Below are 21,420 nucleotides of genomic sequence, written 5' to 3'. Positions count from 1 at the left end.
ACCAACTATACTTAATAATTATATAATTTAATTCTATTACTGCCAATAAATAATTTAGAATATAAGAATCATCAAGCACAACTTTGTCCTAATGTAAATACACAGAATTTACAAACTTAAATTCCTTACATGAAATACTGTGCAATTGTTCATGATCTGATTATTAACAATAAAAAAATATACATTACAAAATTACATCACTTTTTTATTTTTATTAAAATAAATATATTTTTATATAACTTATAGAAACAAACTAAGAGAGAAATAAAATAAATAAACTAAAAAATTAATAAATTTTAATGATAAAACAAAAATGTCATAATTAATACAAATAAAAGTCAAGTATATTACTAGAATATATTTGTTTTATATAAATAAGCATAAATTTAAACAAAATATAAGTTTGATATAATTTTATACATACATACATATATATATATATATATATACATATATATATATCTTACTTGGAAGACAATGCACTCAAACTTTTTATTGTACCATCAAATAAAAATAAAAAATATACTACATGTATAAAATACTACATGCAAAAAGGCTCCATACACACATTTATTTTATTCAATTGTAGATGTAACTTAGTACCATAAAATCACTAAACTTAAGTAGAAATTTATTAGCTTCTAATAAAACATTGTTTGTACCTTTACTTGAAAATAAGCTCTAAAGTTTTCAGTAAAACAGGAAAAGGATTTTTAGATGAGAAAATTATTTAGATTTTAAATTTGTTCAGAAAGATTTGTTTAGATATTTAAATTTGTTTATTTAGATGTTTAGAGAACTTTTTATTACATCTAATGAAATATTAAATGGAGAAATTCAAAGATAAGAATTGGATCCTTAAAATTTAGTGCATACAAGAATTTTAAACACAATTTTTATTTCTCTTTGGGGAGCCATTAACAAAGAAGAAGCATTATAAATAATGCTTTTTAAAAACATTATTTTTTAAAGAAATATTACATTTTATCGGTACAAATCACCAATATGAGAGATTGGCCATTTTATTCTGACAACCTCTAAGCTTTTAACCATATGAAGTGAAATGAATGGTGGGTGATGAAAAATGTAACCCCTACTTGGGAATGTGGCCTAGAAAGTTTAGTACATCAGTCACAATCGGCTGTTTCCAACTAAGTTAAAACTACACAGAAAAAAAAATAAAAGAGAGGTAATAGAAAAAGAGAATACGGGCATTTTTGTGAAAATTTGACATCATATACAAAGAACTGCTACCAAAACATCTACGCTTTCAAAAAACACAGCAACCTATAAAAAAATTATGCTCCGAGCCCAATTTTATAATTATTATCAATTACAATAAAGAAAAGCTACTTCGGGCTAGGACTATCAGTCAATCCTAATTCCAGATTAATAATTTATAAGTGCATAATCATCTGTTGTAATGAGTACTGAACAACATTTTATACCTGGCTTAATTCTGGCTGTTGACATTTTTCCTAAGTAAGAAACCACTGTAAATTGTTATTACAATAATAATAATAATAATTCCTTTTTTTTTCAAAAAGTGTAATATTTTTAAATAAACCATATACCTACTATGTGAGCATAGTAAAAATAAAATAAAAAAATTCTAAACTGAAATTAAATTAAAAAAAAAATAAAAATAAAATATTGGTGTGTACAGAGGTACATTATTAATTTATAAATAACATTTACTAAAATTTCTCAGTAAATTATCTAATATACAAAACTATTTTTATTTATTCCTAATTATTATACAAAAAAAGTTCCAAATCTATAAGCTAAAATGTTTTTTTCCCAAAAAATTACAAGAAATATTTTTATATTATATAATAAACTCTATTACTCATTATTTGAACTATTTATCCCACTGTAAAATACAATTTTGTGTTAAGATTTTCTACGAATAATTATTTTACAGCATGAATATTTTTTTTTATTATGTTTTTTTAAATATAAAACACACAGGTATATAAGTACAAAGTGATTTATTTATATAATTTTTATTATTATTATAAACATACACATAAAATGATTACTACTAATTAAATATTTAAATTTGTTGTGATTACTGTATGCAATTTTTTTCTACTGGATACAAAAACATACATTAAGGCAGAAAAGAAATGTATTCTGATATTTAAGGCACATTTCCTTAAATGTTTTATTATCTTGAAATCCTTTACTGGGCTGTTTATTTGTGATTTTAATAGAATCGATATGAAAAACAATACATAAGTTTATTTACACTGAATTATTTTTTATTAATATGCTCTAATTAATAATCTGAAAACTATTAATTCATTAATTATATATTAAAATTAAAGAAATCAGTAACAAAAACATTTTTTAAATCCAAAATAAATACCTTGTAAAGAATGATAAGCACATCTGAATAAAAATTTAAGAACTAATTACAGGCTACATGTTAAACAATGGTATTTAAAATAAAAGTATATTTGAACTTTTCTTATTGCAGATAATTATGACTAAAAAAACTAAAATCATACATAAATAATAATGACTGTATAAAATTACACATACCTTTTTAAGAGTCAGAATAATTGTAATATATATAAATTAACATAAAAAAAACCACTTTGATAAATAATTGTAAAAGTACCCCCCCTATTCTTACTAAAAACATGAATGCACACAAGATACATATTCTTAGTAAGTAAATAAATATGATATGACCACAAACTTCCATATAATATGATCTTTTATGATCATTTTTACTTTATGATCTTTTTACTGACTTGGTTTTTAGTATTATGTTCATGTAAGTTTAAAATATATGTTTAAAAATCCCCAAAATAAATTTAAAGTAAATAAAAGAAAGCTCCAATCAATACTCATAAAAAATTCAAACACTTCTGATGACATAATTAATAAAATGCAGTAAATATTTAACTCAATTAAAAAATAATAATTTCTTAAAAGGAAATCTTGAGTGAAAAACACATATACCTGTATAAAGTAATTTGTGAAAGTTCGGAACCATTACTGCAAGAGACTAAAGGGAAATAATCTATTACTAAGTTGTTGAAAATGCACAAAACAAAAAATTGCAGTGTCAACAATTCTCATAAGATATTCAGAAAGCAATGAAATTCCTCAACAGATACAAGCCAGAGAATTTTATCACAATTACAAATTATTTAATTTTGTAACATCAATTTACCCTCAGCAAAGTAATCAACATTATTCTCTTAAGCTTTAATAAATTCTAATATATAAAAATAAATTTTATAAAACCAAAAATCAATTTTTGTGAACTGGGTAATTATAAATTTTACAAACTGATTTATACAATCAATCAAATAAAATATCACACATTAAAATAACAAAATTTTGAAAACAACAGAAAATTTCATATACATTAGAAAGAAGAATGAAATACATATTTAAGATCATTTCTTTTATTCATGAAAATAGAATTAGTTATAGGTAAAACTGTCAAGAAATTGAAGTAAGTATTAACAGAATACAAGTATAAATTTAGAGCTGACAGACATCATCATCTAAACACCGAACTATTGTCACCAACTAATTTTTAACATTATGATAACTTTTACGATAATTATAATAGTAATGCTGTCTTCACCAAATAAATTACTTACATAACTGTCTTATTCATTAAAGTATATACACATTGCAATACAAAACTACAACATTAGTAACAAATGGATACCTATGAAATAACAATAATGTATATAATACATGAAACAACAAAACAAAATTATTCATATTCAGCTCATACAGTGTAAAATGTTTTCACATGTCCATGTGCATTTTCCATACCTAATATCTATTTTTTTACTTTTTATAAGTTAAATTATCTCCATCTGCATCTTATACATAGAATAATTATTAAAAAAAAAGAAAAAAATGTTCGTATGCATCAATCTATACAAAAATATATGTAAACTGTAATTTGAACATGTTTATTTATTCAAATAAGTAATTTTTAGTCGTACTTAAACATGATAAGCTTGCTAAATTGTACCAAATCACGTTAAACTGAAAAATTTAGTCAACTCTAACATCATGTATATCAATAAATCATTTTTTTATAAGCATGTATATAGTGTATCAATATATGTAATAGTCTATCAATTACTTTTTCCAAAAAAAAGTAATAGAATTCACATCATAAAGATCTAACTTTAATAAAAGACTTAATATTCAATAAAACAAAAAATGCCAGGTTATTATATACTTTTTTATATTATGGTTTATAGTTCAAACCACAGCATAAAGTAGATAATTTACATGCAAACATCTTAAGAATGTATAATTATACAAATAAACCTTTAATATTAGAAGGTTTTTAACCCTCCCCCCCTCCGCCAACCACGAGAGCTAAGAGTATGGTTTTAATCAGAAATTGAGTTCTTTGTTAATCAGTAACTTCTAAAGAAATTCCCAATTTCAATTCACTTCTCTCAAAATAATTTGTTACTCACTAAGGTAAAATTTTAACTGTTAAAAATCACAGAAATTATTGTGCTTTCAAATTTATTTTTCAGGCGATTGAATTTTTATGAGAGTTCCCCATGCTGAAACAGAGCAAGCCACATTGCCAGCACTTATTGTCATTGGCAAGCATTCTTCTATGCAGCCAAGAAAACTAGCACACAACCATTGTTTTTGAGTTAATTTTTAATTTGACAGAATCTGATGAGTCACTCCCTCCCAATCTGAATATGGTAACTAGCCATATTGCCAGTGCTGTCATTACCAGCAACTATTATTTTGCAGATGTGTGTACAACTCTAAAAAAACTTTCATATATATGAAAATAAACCTTTCTTCTTTTAAATATTAATTTAATCACAATGATCTGAAACATCAGTATGTAAACAAAATTAATTAGAGAGTAGTTTACATGAATAAAATCTACCTGAATTGTGAGATTTCTCACTGAATTATATAGCTCAAAAGTCAATAATTAATAATTATTTTACATATTAACAATAAATATTTAGTAAATGTTACAATAACTTTTAGTCATTTTCAGCAGTTTTATTCATAGCTATCATTACAACAATATTCTTATATAATTACCTAAACTCTCATGTTTTATTCAATACAATAAAACTGAGGTAATATACAGTTAATATGGTGTTATTTTACCTTTTATACATGTGACCTAATATGCTATATGAACTTTTATTGTAATTTTCATCTAACAGCAAACGTTTTTATATTTATGCAGAACATTTCCTAATTATTATTATTATTTGTTGCCAAATAAAAGTGGAAAGCTGGTAAAACATTGTAGTTTAAAAAGCATAAGTTTCACTCAAAATGCTATACTGAATGTATACTAATTATTAATATTTATTATCATTTCTATGAGTAATTAATTATTGTTATAACATTTTTTTTTAATCTGATAAATCGCTACAAGTTTTATTTTTACATGAAAACAATGGTTAATTTTTAATTTAAAATATTTAACGTCTATTAAAAGAAAATTAAAAGTATAAAAAATTAACAGATTTACTTGTACAGGGATATTGATGAACTACTTAAAAAATGTTAAAAAACCCAATGGTTATAACATGCTAACATTTACTGATATAACAATGAGATGTAATTGTTGACTAATTAAACTACTATTGTATAAAAATTTGATGATGATGAACCTGGACTACAAAGCAGTAAAAAATCTGATTAAACTTTCATAAAATCAGGCTATGAATAGAAAAAAATAGAATTTCTTAATTTAAAAACATGCAGATTACTAATAATTAAACACAAAAAAGGTAACATACACACAACAAAATAATACACATTTTTAGTTTATTTAATCAAACTGTTTTCAAATTCAAATTTATTTCACTTGACAACTTTTTTACACAATTAAAAACAGTAACTAATGGCTATTTTAATCTTTGGACATAATCATATTGGCCATGGTTGGGAAAGCTTACAATTTCATTACATCACAGTTGAGAATTAATAATCTTCTTTTACTATTTTTAAATAACACAACTTTTATTAAAAATATATGGCATAAAAATAATGAACATTAAAAATACATGACGATTTAAAATATGATCGATCAGTTTTAATACAAAGAAGAACTAAAAAATAAAACATACATTCAATAAATTTCAAAAAAATGGAGTAATTTATAACATTTTTAAAGTAACTCCACCACAAAACTGAATATTAATTAATTATTCATATTAAATATAAAACCAGATGAATCAAAGCAACCTCCCTGCATTTTTTTAAGTTTTAAATAATATGGAGAAAATTTTCCTCGAGGGCAAATAAACCTAATGATAACCATTAACCTTTTAGAGACTAAAATATCATAAATCCTAATTCATGCTCACACTAGGTTAAAAACTCTGTTAGTAAACATGGGAGATTCATCACATTCGTGTCTAGGATTTATAACTTGTCATTATCTGAACAAATCATGGAATTTATGTAATAGAAGTGAAATAATTGAAATTTTGCTAAATGAAGGGTCAGGGGATGAATGTGAAAGCGAATGTTCTAGTAATACTTTTGATGATCATAAAAACATGTCTGCAAATAAGGTTAGTTTTAGTGTGTTTATTGGTATAGAAACTGCATCAATTTCTAATAAGAATAATTAACAACAAACAGAAATTGAATCTGAAACTCCAATTACAATTTCAAGTAAAACAAATCTACCAAATAAAAGACAAAAATTAACACGTGTATCTAAAGATAACCTAATAGGCTTTTAGAAAGCTGGTAACATGATTTAATTCTCTCTATTTCCAGCTGTTAGCTGCAACCTATCGATAATACAAATAGTTCTTTATAAAGCCAATATAGTGCAGCACATGTTGGTGAAAGATTTATATCAGTTGCATCAACACATTGATAGTACTCAAATGATAAATTCTAAAACAAGTTTACACGACCGTAGTCTATGTGGACAGTTTACTGCAGTCGAGTAAGCATGATGGCAGTCCCGAAAAGGTTAAGATATATTTCTGATTCCAGTGGAGGAGACCTAATTACATTGAATGTTTTAATTAATAACAATAAAAATCATCCATGAACAAAATGAATTAGCAAGCATAACTGCTTCCGATTTTCACGGTAGAGTAGTAGCATCTTGGCCTTTCATTTCATCCAGAGGTTCCAGGTTCAAATCCCTGTCAGGCAAGGCATTTTTTGCACACTAAAAAAATTTGTAACATCCATTGGTAGATTTGTTGTTACTAATGTAAATAAATAAATAACATAAACATACCAATCTATAGAACAGCTTTTCAAATCAATGGACAAGACCAACTTAACTAAATGGACTAATTCAGTCAGTGGTCACGACAACTATTATATTTCACATGTAATGATAGTAATGCATTACCTTATATTATAATACTTTATAAATTATGAAAATCTATAATTTTAAAGGCAAACAGAAATAAATACAGGTTTATACGTAAACATAAATTACTAGATTTATATTAAGCTTGCTATTATGGTATGTTCATCGGTTTATTTTAATACATATATTATGATGTAACTTATTATTTACCTAACACTGTACATACAGTTCTAGTTTATTCAAATATATTTTTCTTATGTGGAGTTAAACAAAAGTTTACTTTCTCTTTATAGCCTATTTACTTACAACTCAAGTACATTTAATGGCCATCATTAACCTCATAACTTTTTTAAATAAAAAAATAAAATTTAAAATATTTTAAATTAAATATAATTATTTTTACAAAATCATTAGAATTTTTTTGTTCATACCAAAACTGGGAGGAGAAACTGTTGGAAAAGTGATTCATTTGATTCTTTTTTTAGTTACAAAAACTGCCTGGCTTTTATCAAAAACAGCTAAATAAGTAAAAAAGTGAAAATCTTAAATTTTATAAAAAAATATTCAATATTGACATGGATTTACTTCTTAATTTAATTTTAAAACTCATTAAAAAAGAATGTTATGGGTTTTTGTTTATCGCAAAGTAACTCATTACATGACACCCTTACATGGAGGCCTGATGATATGCAATTCCTTTATAAACCACCTACAACTTTGAAAAACTAAGACTACAAAAATAGAAATTGTTTAATTAATAAAATACACCTACTGCTTTTTTATTTATTTTAACAACCCAGAGATTGCAATTTATATAGGAAAAATTCATAAACTAAGGGGAAAAACAAACATACTATAAATGTTCAAGTGTCTCTAGATAACCCTTCAGGAAAAATGAGGTTTTTAACAGATATAAGGATTTCAACTAGTCAGAAAGAGATAGCAATACTTTTCTTAAGAGATAGTCACCTTAGTATTTTATTTCTAGACGTAAACATAAATTTTTAATTTTGTAAAACATCACATTTTCTCAAAAGTTACTAGAACATATTCATCATTTTTCTGCTAAAAATTACACATTATAATGCAATAACTAATCAATAAATATACTTCAGTATAATATTCTCTAGAATGATGGTACAATTATAACAAAATTATGCTATTATAATTTGAAAGATAATACAAATCAAACATCCGAAAACATCACCACTCAAGCAATTCTTATCAATGAAAATAATAATAATAATAATAATAATAATCCTATCAATTTACGTAGCATGTTGTTACTTTTACAACACGAAACAATACATTTTTTTTTATAATTGGGTCATTAATTCCTAGCAAAAAGAAACAATTAAAAGCTAAGTAAAAGATTTATAATAAAAAGGACCAAGAAGAGAACTTCACAAACCTACACAAATGAATGGCACAATAATAATGCAGCATAAATATTGTCAAAACAAAATATATAGTAGATAATTTTTTTAAAAATTATGAGTGATGAGACAAAAAATATCAATCTTAAGTTAACCATTATTGTTAATCAAAATATGTAGTGAAATCTTTAAAATACAAATGTGTCCAAAACAGTCATAGTGGGATTTCAAATATATGTATGTTAACGTAACAAAACCTGATAGAAGCACACAATTGGTACCAATAGACAAATTCTCTAAATTGTACATTAGTATTTTTAAAAAATTCATTGGATACAACCACAAAAGTATTTTTTTAATTTGTCTATAATTCACAGATTTAAGTATCACTACTTTAGTGTGTTTTGCTGTTAGTATTGCTATAAATAGATAGTATAATGTCATATTTAAAAAGAAAATTGCACATGCATAAATTTCCTAAATGAAAGAAGCATAAATGATTTCTAGAGAAGGATGATAAAAGGCAGCTAAAAATAACACCAAATACTTCAAGATAATCAAGAGTGGCAACTTCATTGTTTATAATGAAGGTCTTACAGTTCTCTTTAGTCTTTTTTTCCAAAAAAAAAAAAAAAAAAGAGATAAGCAAGTACGTGAACTGACAAATAAATAAAAAAAAGGCTTTGTTTTTACTAAAAGTTTCAACTTAGAAAAAAAAATTGTATTATTTATAAATTCCCCAAATTCATTACAGCTTCCTAGATCACAAAAAAAATTTATTTCTTTTACTCTACTCTGGTATCTTTACTAGAAATAATTGTCTAATTTTCTGGTTGTACACCCCTGCACTTTTAATCAAGTTAAAGCAATGAATAAACTAAGAATTTTTGTTAAAAATTAAAATATTTTAAAGTAGAATCACAGAGCCTGTGGCATATGTCAGTCCTTATGTTTTCACACATATAAATTAGGAACTAAAGTACCAACTATACATCTATCAAGCTAACAATGGAGCACACATTACACTTACTTAAACTTACAGGTAAATACTTGAACAAATTGTTCTTAAATTCAGGAACAGAAACAATATAAATATTTGATTTTTAATTTATACTTTTAATGTATTCATTGCATTGATAAAAACAACTTGAAATGCCACTATAACTTAATGTCAGTATACTGCATATTCATCAACAATCATAATTTAAACTTAAAAATAAACATTTTAGTCTCATAAAAAGTGAAATAAAAAAAATATAGATACAAAATAATAAATAATTAAAAATAAACCACAATAACATGACTAGCAGTTTCTTATAGAATATACATATATGAAACATTAAGATACTTTCTATAAATACATACAAATAAATTAATAATTAACAAATTAGATATTGTTATTATTTTATAATCTTCAAATCTACACAGTGATCTATCACAGTGCTTAATTAGATTTAAATTTTTTGTACAAATTAATTAATCAGTAAGCTACACAATTTATATAAACATAATATAGTATAATACAATCTGCGATTCACATTACAATTTGTTTAGCAACTACGTGACAAAATCACGATTTATAATATTACTTAGATAAATATATTACACATCTATATAGACAATTTACTTCTTAAAAATAATTCACAAATTCACCTCTTTTATACATTATTACAATTTCATAATTTAAGTCAGAAGTTTTAGTATTTCAGATGGCACAGAGCTGATGTAATTTGTTATTTTACAAATAGTTGATCCCATATGACTGCTATAAACAAAAAAACCCCAAAAATATAACATTATTGAGCAACAGATATTGTAAACATAATACAATATAATTTACAATCTTGCTTGTTTACAAATTAGTAAATAATCTTCTAACGTCATATTTGTTCTAAATATAGTTTTTCTACTAAATGTTTTGAATATATAGACGATTTAAAAAATCTAAAATTCTGTGAATAAAATTTAGTCACAAATAAATAATAAACTTCAAATCCAGTAAAATCAAACGAACAAGATTAAAAATGAATTTGATAATAAAAAATAATTTCACATAAAATATCTACATAAAGAATAAATATTTATAGCAAACAATCACACAAAACAGAAATACTATTTTGAGAGAATAAATTAAATGGACTTGAATGATTAAAACAAAAATTAACATGTTGTAATGAAACAACTGAATATGCAATACAGTAAAACTGGATAGTCATGGATATACATTTTTACTTATATTATTTTATACATTTACTTTTTAGCCAAGCAAAGCCAGATACTATAATTGTGACTACAACAACCTTTGAAAATATAAAAATATTTCAAATTGGTTCAGCATAACTCAAAATCCCAAAAAGATATACAGGTCAAACGAAAAATCCCCTACACTACTCAGTTAAAAAGTAAATACAGTAAAACCATTCATATCCAAAATCCTTGAACTGATATTATACATTTTTCTCTTAGAATTTTAATCAGAAAAAGTATTAACACTTAAACATCACAAAAAGAAAATAATGCAGTTTGGTAATGTTCAACAAAAAATTGATCTGAGAATAAAAATGAACGAGATCTCTCTTGGTTTTTTAAATCACAATTTAAGACCTAAACGAATATAAAAGATTTCTAGTTTTTTCACAGCAGAAGAGGTAATCACCATACAATACCAGTCAGACTACAGAAAAATAAAGACTCAAAAATGCAACAAAAAATACAAAGTTAAAATAGAATGTCAGTAGTAGAAAATGTTTTTAAAGAGGCACGTTAACTTTCATACTAAAGAGAAAAACAAAAATTCTAATTTTTGTCAAAAGTCTCTTATTCCAGAAAATTATTTAAAAACACAATTTATTACGCATCACAAAGACAAAAATGATGTTTGTACCTTTTGTCAAAAGACTGAGAAATCTGATCATTACTCTGTTTTCTTGTTTATTCAGGAGACTTGAGTTTTCTGGTTTAGTTACAAGTTTCAAACAATTGAGCTTTTCTTTGGGTTTTTTAGCAGTTTCAACAGTTTTTCAAAATACGTGGCTAAAATTTTACTATCACAAGTTTAAATTACTTATATTTAAAAATATTTTTTCTTAAATTTTATATGTACTCAATTTTTTATAAAATAATTTTCTTTAGGAAATAGAATATTTTATCGTAATAAAAAGCTCAGTTTATTTCAATATCAGGTTTAGAAATATGTTTATAATATATAAATTATGATTATTATGCGATGTTTAATAAACAATATTTTGTTCCTAATGTAAAATATTTCAGAATTATATAGTGTGATTTTATAATATGTCTATAAAATGAAAACTTTAACACCCATTTTAAAATTCAAGTGGATTTATATACTCGTGTATTTTAAAAATTGTATTTTAGATTAATTTTCAAAGGTACATTCATAGTTATTTTTTAGTCTAATAAACAAAGTTCTACAAAAAAAGAGATTGATTTTTTATTTAAAACGTACACCATTTCTTTTTGTAAAAACAATCGATTGTATTATAGTATGACTAGATGCAAGTTTATTATTTATCTCATACGTTAGACGTTTAAAACTAAATTAAAGCTACCCTCTTTGCCCGACCTACATGGTGAGAGTGTTACTAAAGCGTATCTACATCCAGTTTTGGGATTTGTGCTAGCTTAAATTTTCCATTTAAAAGCCATGAAGTCGTAGTTAGCCCAGAGAATACATCAATATGATTAAAAACTTTGCCACAGTAAAACGCTTACGACAGGATGTCATGAACAGGAACTGGAAAAAAGCATCACTCAAAAACATTAAAAACCTGCTTCATGGCACTTCGGAATCCAATCATTCAAAACACTTTGCTTACCTAAAAGGATGATTGAAAACAAAATTACTATTTTAGTTCAGGTGGAAACTAATCACTAGTTCAGGTGGAAGTGAATCCATCACTTAATCCACAGTCTCACAACAGAAACCTTTTGATAATTTCCAGTTTGTGAAACCAAGCTTCCAGTCTCTCTTAAACTCGTACCTTGGAGTACGTTAGATTTTGATGTAGAAGAATTGGTATTCTATTCGGTTCGTACAAGCTGTTGAACATGAGTACATGATTGAAACTCCATTAACCAAAGCATGCACTGAATGGTTTTGCAGGATCCACATCTTGATGGACTACAATCGCATTGAAGTCAGCTTGTCTGCACATCATATGCATATTCTACTGACTCTTAGAGAGTATTCTGAACAAGTCTGGGAGATATAGCCAATCGCTTGAGCCTACTAAGAAATTAGAACCGGTTTCCTAAAACTATACCATTAGTTTTGGATACCTTTAGCCCAGACATTCTCTATATAAGATTTTATATATGCAAAATGTGTGGGTTTGAATATCTGATCGACGTGGATATAAAAGGAATAGATATATTACCCTTTTATTATAAATTTGCTAAATATCTAGGTTTGTTGGTTTTCCAAAAACATACATATGATAAAGTTTCAGCCGATTGTATAGATATGCTATAAGTTCCTTATTATAATAAACTTTACTTGATGATTAAATAACTTCCAAACCATTCAGTTTTTTTATACATAGTTTGTGGCTTTTTACAAAATGTAATTGTTAATGTTATTATAATGTAAATAGTTTTACATTAATTCATAATTACCTTTTAATTGGTAGTTATTTTTAATTTTACAGGTTATTATAGATAAATTAACCATGAAGGGAAGTACCAAGAATTGTAGAGGTTGTAAGAGATGCGTAAATAATTCCGTACATAATGGAATTATAAAAGAAAAATCCAGTATATTTGTGCATATGGAGATGTAACAACAGAAAATTTAGTCAAGGATATAAGTAGTGAAAACAAGTTACTTATGTAGAAAGGAAAGATATTCGTTACTGAATATCGCGATAAAAGATTCAGATGTACATGTTTTTAAAGAGGCACGTTAACTTTCATACTAAAGAGAAAAAAAATAATTCTAACTTTTGTCAAAAGCCTCTTATTCATGATAATTATTTAAAAACACAATTTATTACGCATTACAAAGACAAAAATTATGTTTGTACCTTTTGTCAAAAGACTGAGAAATCTGATTACTCTTTTTTCTTGTTTATTCAGGAGACTTGAGTTTTCTTGTTTTGTTACAAGTTTCAAACAATTGAGCTTTTCTTTGGGTTTTTTAGCAGTTTCAACAGTTTTTCAAAATACATGGCTAAAATTTTACTATCACAAGTTTATATGACATATTTATAAATATTTTTTCTTAAATTTTATATGTACTGAATTTTTTATAAAATAATTTTCTTTAGGATATAGAATATTTTATCGTAATAAATAGCTCAGTTTATTTCAATTTCAGGTTTAGAAATATGTTTATAATATATAAATTATGATTATTATGCGATGTTTAATAAACAATATTTTGTTCCTAATGTAAAATATTTCAGAATTATATAGTGTGATTTTATAATATGTCTATAAAATGAAAACTTTAACACCCATTTTAATATTTAAGTGGATTTATATACTCGTGTATTTTAAATTTGTATTTTAGATTAATTTTCAAAGGTACATTCATAGTTATTTATAAGTCTAATAAACAAAGTTCTACAAAAAAGAGATTGATTTCTTATTTAAAACGTACACCATTTCTTTTTGTAAAAACAATCGATTGTATTATAGTATGACCAGATGCAAGTTTATTATTTATCTCGTACTTATTTCAATAAAATTATCTATCTCGATTTCATAATATGTCTATAAAATGAAAACTTTAACATCCATTTTAATATTTAAGTGGATTTATATACTCGTGTATTTTAAAAATTGTATTTTAGATTAATTTTCAAAGATACATTCATAGTTATTTATAAGTCTAATAAACAAAGTTCTACAAAAAAGAGATTGATTTTTTATTTAAAACGTACACCATTTCTTTTTGTAAAAACAATCGATTGTATTATAGTATGACCAGATACAAGTTTATTATTAATCTCGTACTTATTTCAATAAAATTATCAATCTCGATTTTATAATATGTCTATAAAATGAAAACTTTAACATCCATTTTAATATTTAAGTGGATTTATATACTCGTGTATTTTAAAAATTGTATTTTAGATTAATTTTCAAAGGTACATTCATAGTTATTTTTTAGTCTAATAAACAAAGTTCTACAAAAAAGAGATTGATTTTTTATTTAAAACGTACACCATTTCTTTTTGTAAAAACAATCGATTGTATTATAGTATGACCAGATGCAAGTTTATTATTTATCTTGTACGTTAGACGATTAAAACTAAATTAAATCTACCCTCTTTGCCTGACCTACATGGTGAGAGTGTTACTAAAGCGTATCTACATCCAGTTTTGGGATTTGTGCAACCTTAACTTTTCCATTTAAAAGCCATGAAGTCGTAGTTAGCCCAGAAGAAAACATCAATATGATTAAAAACTTTGCCACAGTAAAACGCTTACGACAGGATGTCATGAACAGGAACTGGAAAAAAGCATCACTCAAAAACATTAAAAACCTGCTTCATGGCACTTCGGAATCCAATCATTCAAAACACTTTGCTTACCTAAAAGGATGATTGAAAACAAAATTACTATTTTAGTTCAGGTGGAAACTAATCACTAGTTCAGGTGGAAGTGAATGCATCACTTAATCCACAGTCTCATCACAACAGAAACCTTTTGATAATTTCCAGTTTGTGAAACCAAGCTTCCAGTCTCTCTTAAACTCGTACCTTGGAGTACGTTAGATTTTGATGTAGAAGAATTGGTATTCTATTCGGTTCGTACAAGCTGTTGAACATGAGTACATGATTGAAACTCCATTAACCAAAGCATGCACTGAATGGTTTTGCAGGATCCACATCTTGATGGACTACAATCGCATTGAAGTCAGCTTGTCTGCACATCATATGCATATTCTACTGACTCTTAGAGAGTATTCTGAACAAGTCTGGGAGATATAGCCAATCGCTTGAGCCTACTAAGAAATTAGAACCGGTTTCCTAAAACTATACCATTAGTTTTGGATACCTTTAGCCCAGACATTCTCTATATAAGATTTTATATATGCAAAATGTGTGGGTTTGAATATCTGATCGACGTGGATATAAAAGGAATAGATATATTACCCTTTTATTATAAATTTGCTAAATATCTAGGTTTGTTGGTTTTCCAAAAACATACATATGATAAAGTTTCAGCCGATTGTATAGATATGCTATAAGTTCCTTATTATAATAAACTTTACTTGATGATTAAATAACTTCCAAACCATTCAGTTTTTTTATACATAGTTTGTGGCTTTTTACAAAATGTAATTGTTAATGTTATTATAATGTAAATAGTTTTACATTAATTCATAATTACCTTTTAATTGGTAGTTATTTTTAATTTTACAGGTTATTATAGATAAATTAACCATGAAGGGAAGTACCAAGAATTGTAGAGGTTGTAAGAGATGCGTAAATAATTCCGTACATAATGGAATTATAAAAGAAAAATCCAGTATATTTGTGCATATGGAGATGTAACAACAGAAAATTTAGTCAAGGATATAAGTAGTGAAAACAAGTTACTTATGTAGAAAGGAAAGATATTCATTACTGAATATCGCGATGAAAGATTCAGATGTAAATGTTTTTAAAGAGGCACGTTAACTTTCATACTAAAGAGAAAAAAACAAAAAAAAGAAAAAAATAATTCTAACTTTTGTCAAAAGCCTCTTATTCATGATAATTATTTAAAAACACAATTTATCACGCATTACAAAGACAAAAATTATGTTTGTACCTTTTGTCAAAAGACTGAGAAATCTGATTACTCTTTTTTTCTTGTTTATTCAGGAGACTTGAGTTTTCTTGTTTTGTTACAAGTTTCAAACAATTGAGCTTTTCTTTGGGTTTTTTAGCAGTTTCAACAGTTTTTCAAAATACATGGCTAAAATTTTACTATCACAAGTTTATATGACTTATATTTAAAAATATTTTTTATTAAATTTTATATGTACTGAATTTTTTATAAAATAATTTTCTTTAGGATATAGAATATTTTATCGTAATAAATAGCTCAGTTTATTTCAATTTCAGGTTTAGAAATATGTTTATAATATATAAATTATGATTATTATGCGATGTTTAATAAACAATATTTTGTTCATAATTTAAAATATTTCAGAATTATATAGTGTGATTTTATAATATGTCTATAAAATGAAAACGTTAACATCCATTTTAATATTTAAGTGGATTTATATACTCGTGTATTTTAAAAATTGTATTTTAGATTAATTTTCGAAGGTACCATCGATTGTATTATAGTATGACCAGATGCAAGTTTATTATTTATCTCGTACTAGTTAAGACGATTAAAACTAAATTAAAGCTACCCTCTTTGCCCGACCTACATGGTGAGAGTGTTACTAAAGCGTATCTACATCCAATTTTGGGATTTGTGTAACCTTATCTTTTCCATTTAAAATTTAAAAGCCATGAAGTCGTAGTTAGCCCAGAAGAATACATCAATATGATTAAAAACTTTGCCACAGTTAAAGTCTAACGACAGGATGTCATGAACAGGAACTGGAAAACAGCATCACTCAAAAACATTAAAAAACCTGCTTCATGGAACTTCGGAATCCAATCATTCAAAACACTTTCCTTACCTAAAAGGATGATTGGAAACAAAATTACTATTTTAGTTCAGGTGGAAACTAATCATAAAGTCAAAGGTGATGAATTAATGTATGCAAGAAACATTACAAACGAGCAAAAAATATGGAAAATGTATGTGCAGAAGTCAATCCTAAAGATAATCATGTAGCAAAAACATAAAAAAAAAACAAACTAGGTGTAGACAGTCTTGTTACTATAGAGAAGGCTGGAGGAAGAACAAAACCGTCCTCAATATATAACTTTTATTTTTTCCTTTTTGAAACAAGTTTGTGTCATTAATGTGAAGCTAAACATTAATACTTAATACAATCCACTCAATAAAGTTTTAAATGTCACAATATGTTCTTTTTTAAGATTGTAAGCATTTTTATTTATTTCCCTAAAATTTTAAAAAGTGAACAATGTGAGTTTTGCAGTTAGGGTGTTCATTGTAAAATTTTAACTTTTGGTTTGAGTCATCAAGAAATATTCTTTTTACATTTAGACAGTTGACATAATAAAGACGTACATTCAATATACATCTAATATACACGGCTATTGTATGAATAAATAATAATACTTATTTGTTAATGTTACATAACATCCAGGTGTTAATACCGTTAGATCTCTAGATTATATAAGAGAAATTCATAGTGGTAGAGAGAGCTAATTACCAATGAGTTCAATGTATTTTCTTAAACTTATAAATAAAAGAGAATTATTGTTAGTAAAGGTTTAGTAGTTTTTGAATAATCTCTACAGAACAAAAGTTTTCAAAAACCTGTAAATACTATTATTATTAATGAATTCTACATCCCACTTTACAAACTACAGATATACTCGACAGTTTACTTAATAAAGAACATTTAAAATAACAGTAAATGCTTTACTTACAAGGTTTTTAACAGGTTCATAACAATATATTGAAGTTTTATTACAAGTTATCTAAAACTTTAAATATAAATTATAATAAAACTTTTTATGAGATTTATTGTCAATAAATCTCATAAATGATCGATTCACAAATTATGATATTTCAGAAAGAAGTCTTTTGAAATCTCGTACAGCTTTCTTGATTTCAGGCCTGTAGGCAACTATGTTTCCTGTTTGAGTCACTTTGATACACAATAAATATATGAAAAAATTATAATAAATAATAAAGCTATAATTACTAACATAAAAGAAGTTGAACTTAAACACTTAAAAACAGTCCAGTGATAAAAATAAAACTACATTTTCTTATGTATAATTCCATTACACTTGGAGCTTACTAGGAATTAGCATCTGGAATAAAACCTGGATGAGACAAAATTTTTTACAACAGCATTCAATAAAAACATTTTTGTAACAATAGCAGTCATGAGAACAATTATAATAAAACATTATACCAACACCAACTCAGCCTAAGATAAACTATGGTATATATGATAACTGGGAAACATAAGTAGAAACTCTGTATGTACAGATACTAATCTTTTAGATTTTTATGTAATTTAGATACAACCATAAAAATGATAAAAAGAGAAAAAAAAATTTTACTCCATTCTTGTAATGTAGTACAAAAATAATGAAAAAGTACTTCATTAGTACAATCTACTTTTATCAAAAAAGATCAATACTTTCATTCTGAATACCACAGTTTTTCCAAAATATTTATATTATTATATTGTAAGCGATAACAACAATCACACAATGAAGTTTATATGCATATAAAAAGAAAAAATGTACAATTCATGATAACAATACAATATTTTTCCATAGTACAATTTTAACTAAGAACTAATAAATAAAATTCACTAACTATTGTATTTTAATTGTAATTTATGTATGTACATACAATAAATTATACATACTTTTAGCAAAATTAATGTAAATTCAGATTTACACAGTACTGATTTATATAAAAATTTCACTGCTAATTTGTCATAAAATTAAAAAATAAAATAATACATTTTTTTAATATAATTTATCTTTGACCTTTATACATTTAAATGAAAAATTAAACACAATAAGTTCTTCTTATTATAAAAAGTCTGTGTAAAAAAAATGATGGACGAAGAAAATATATATTTATATGTAGAAAATTTTCATTTTCATGCTTTGGAATCTTACCTTCAATTCATTACAGATGTGTACTTGGTAGCTGAAACAGTTAATCAACAAAAAATAAATGCACTTCAAAAACAAATTTGGGCATCCTAAATACTAATTATTGAAATACAAATAAAACTGTTCATAATAGAATTATATTATGGATTTTTCAGAATCAGTTATTTTATAAAAAAAAATCTAAACAATCAATTCCAAACCTAACATTACAGTAAGTTACTGTAAGAAATTTTACCTAATCTGTCACATACTTCATTTATGGTCATAGAAAAAAGAAAATGAACAAGTTTTGGAAATTTTATCAATTTCAACTGAACAGCAAATATTTTTTTTACACAAATACTTTTACATTATGAACAAATACTTGCTGGTTTATTAATGTTCAAATTAGTTTTTTTTTTCTTAAAGTAAGACAATACATATACTTTTTTGATCTAAAATCATTTTAAGAGATCAAAAATTTGTAATTTAACTTCAGAGAATGATGCACAAATTTTCAATAACGGTTATTTTGAAAAATGAATTTCCTAAAAATTTTTCTAAATAATTTTAATTGTTATTTTGAAGGGTAGAAAATTGTGACAATTCAATATAATAGCCACTAATATAAATCACAAAGCTTGTTTATATTAAGAGTTTTTAAAAATGCACTGAATTTGATTTTAGCAATGGAGTTGTTTATGCAAAATAATTTCTATAAAAAATTAAACAAAAAACACATTTTTATATAAAAAAAAAAGTTCAAATAATTAAAAATATCAATTCTGATCTTTTTGTAATATAGTTAAAAAAAAAAGGATTTATAATTAATAAAATGAAAACTATATAAATACCATTTTTTCTTAAAAAGCTTTAAAAAACTTGTTTGTTTTTAATTGAGTTTTGAGAAAAGGATACAATTTTTATATTTATAAAAAACGTTACCTTCCTTTTCTCTCTCAGATATAAAAATAAACAATTTTTATAGAGGATTCAGTTTCATCAGATATCAGTACTTTTAACATGAGTGTACACTTTCATCTTTTTCAGACTTTTTACTGCGATTTCCTGTACCATTATGATGAAAAACTATATTTATTAATTTAAAAATAATATAAATTAATAATGAATTATAATAAATGATGGTATATTAAGAGCTGGAATTAAAAACATTAAAAAAAAGTTTAATCTTTTAATTAGATATATTTCACAGATATCATAAACAAGTGGTCAAATATCATAACTGTTGGTCCCATGATGTAAGATCTACACATAGTGTAGATCCAAACTTCTCACTTGGAAGTCTCCTAACCCATTATGTATAACTGGAACATTGTACCAAGCAAAAGTTCATGAATCTGTTTTGCATTAGCCAATGCAATTTTTTCAATGTTTCATATTCTTCAACATCTAGAAGGTGAAGGATAAAAATGCCATGATTTTTCATGGCAGCTGTTTGTAATCTTTTGCAGATAATGAATGAATGTGGCATCATTGAACTGATTTTTGTTTTTTCTTAGTTTGACATTATAAATGCAGTCCAGAAATCCCTTCTGATCCTTATAATGATAAATTTTTGTAATAAAGCGACTCAACTTTTCTCGTGATTGTTTATTGTATTCAAACATGAAATAGTCTTCAATAACTTAATCATTCTATAACCATTTCATAAATGAGTTCTTGAAATTTTTGGGTGCTCATCAAAATTGATCAATCAACAATTAATGAAAAACCAATTCATTACTAAAACAAATCAGCATTCATTTTTTGTAAACATTTTTCTCAGCAGCAATATATTTTTTAATCCCTTTTTTAATCATGAGCATGCCTTTCCAGTTTAAATTCAGACAATTTTCCATTTCATCATACAAAAGAAAATTTGGCCATTAACACATACAGTGCTGAGCACTTGCAGGCATGTGGTGGTCTATGCATACATGCAACCTGCTGACCACGCATATATACGTGCTAGTACAGC

The 21,420-nt window shown here is 25.3% G+C and overlaps 1 protein-coding gene across 1 annotated transcript in view; it reads right to left on the bottom strand.

The window, feature by feature from the left end:
• Positions 1-19,262: 19,262 nt before the first annotated feature.
• Positions 19,263-21,420, bottom strand: part of LOC142328037 (dual specificity mitogen-activated protein kinase kinase 7-like) — a 67,717-nt gene continuing 65,559 nt past the window's right edge. The window contains exon 13 of the mRNA XM_075371485.1: positions 19,263-19,497. The gene's annotated coding sequence lies outside the window, so the exon portion shown is untranslated. The remainder of the gene's footprint in view (positions 19,498-21,420) is intronic.

This window comes from Lycorma delicatula, chromosome 7, assembly GCF_047948215.1.
Source record: "Lycorma delicatula isolate Av1 chromosome 7, ASM4794821v1, whole genome shotgun sequence".
In the NCBI taxonomy this organism is placed as follows: domain Eukaryota; kingdom Metazoa; phylum Arthropoda; class Insecta; order Hemiptera; family Fulgoridae; genus Lycorma; species Lycorma delicatula.
This window is presented reverse-complemented; position numbering and strand designations above follow the sequence as displayed.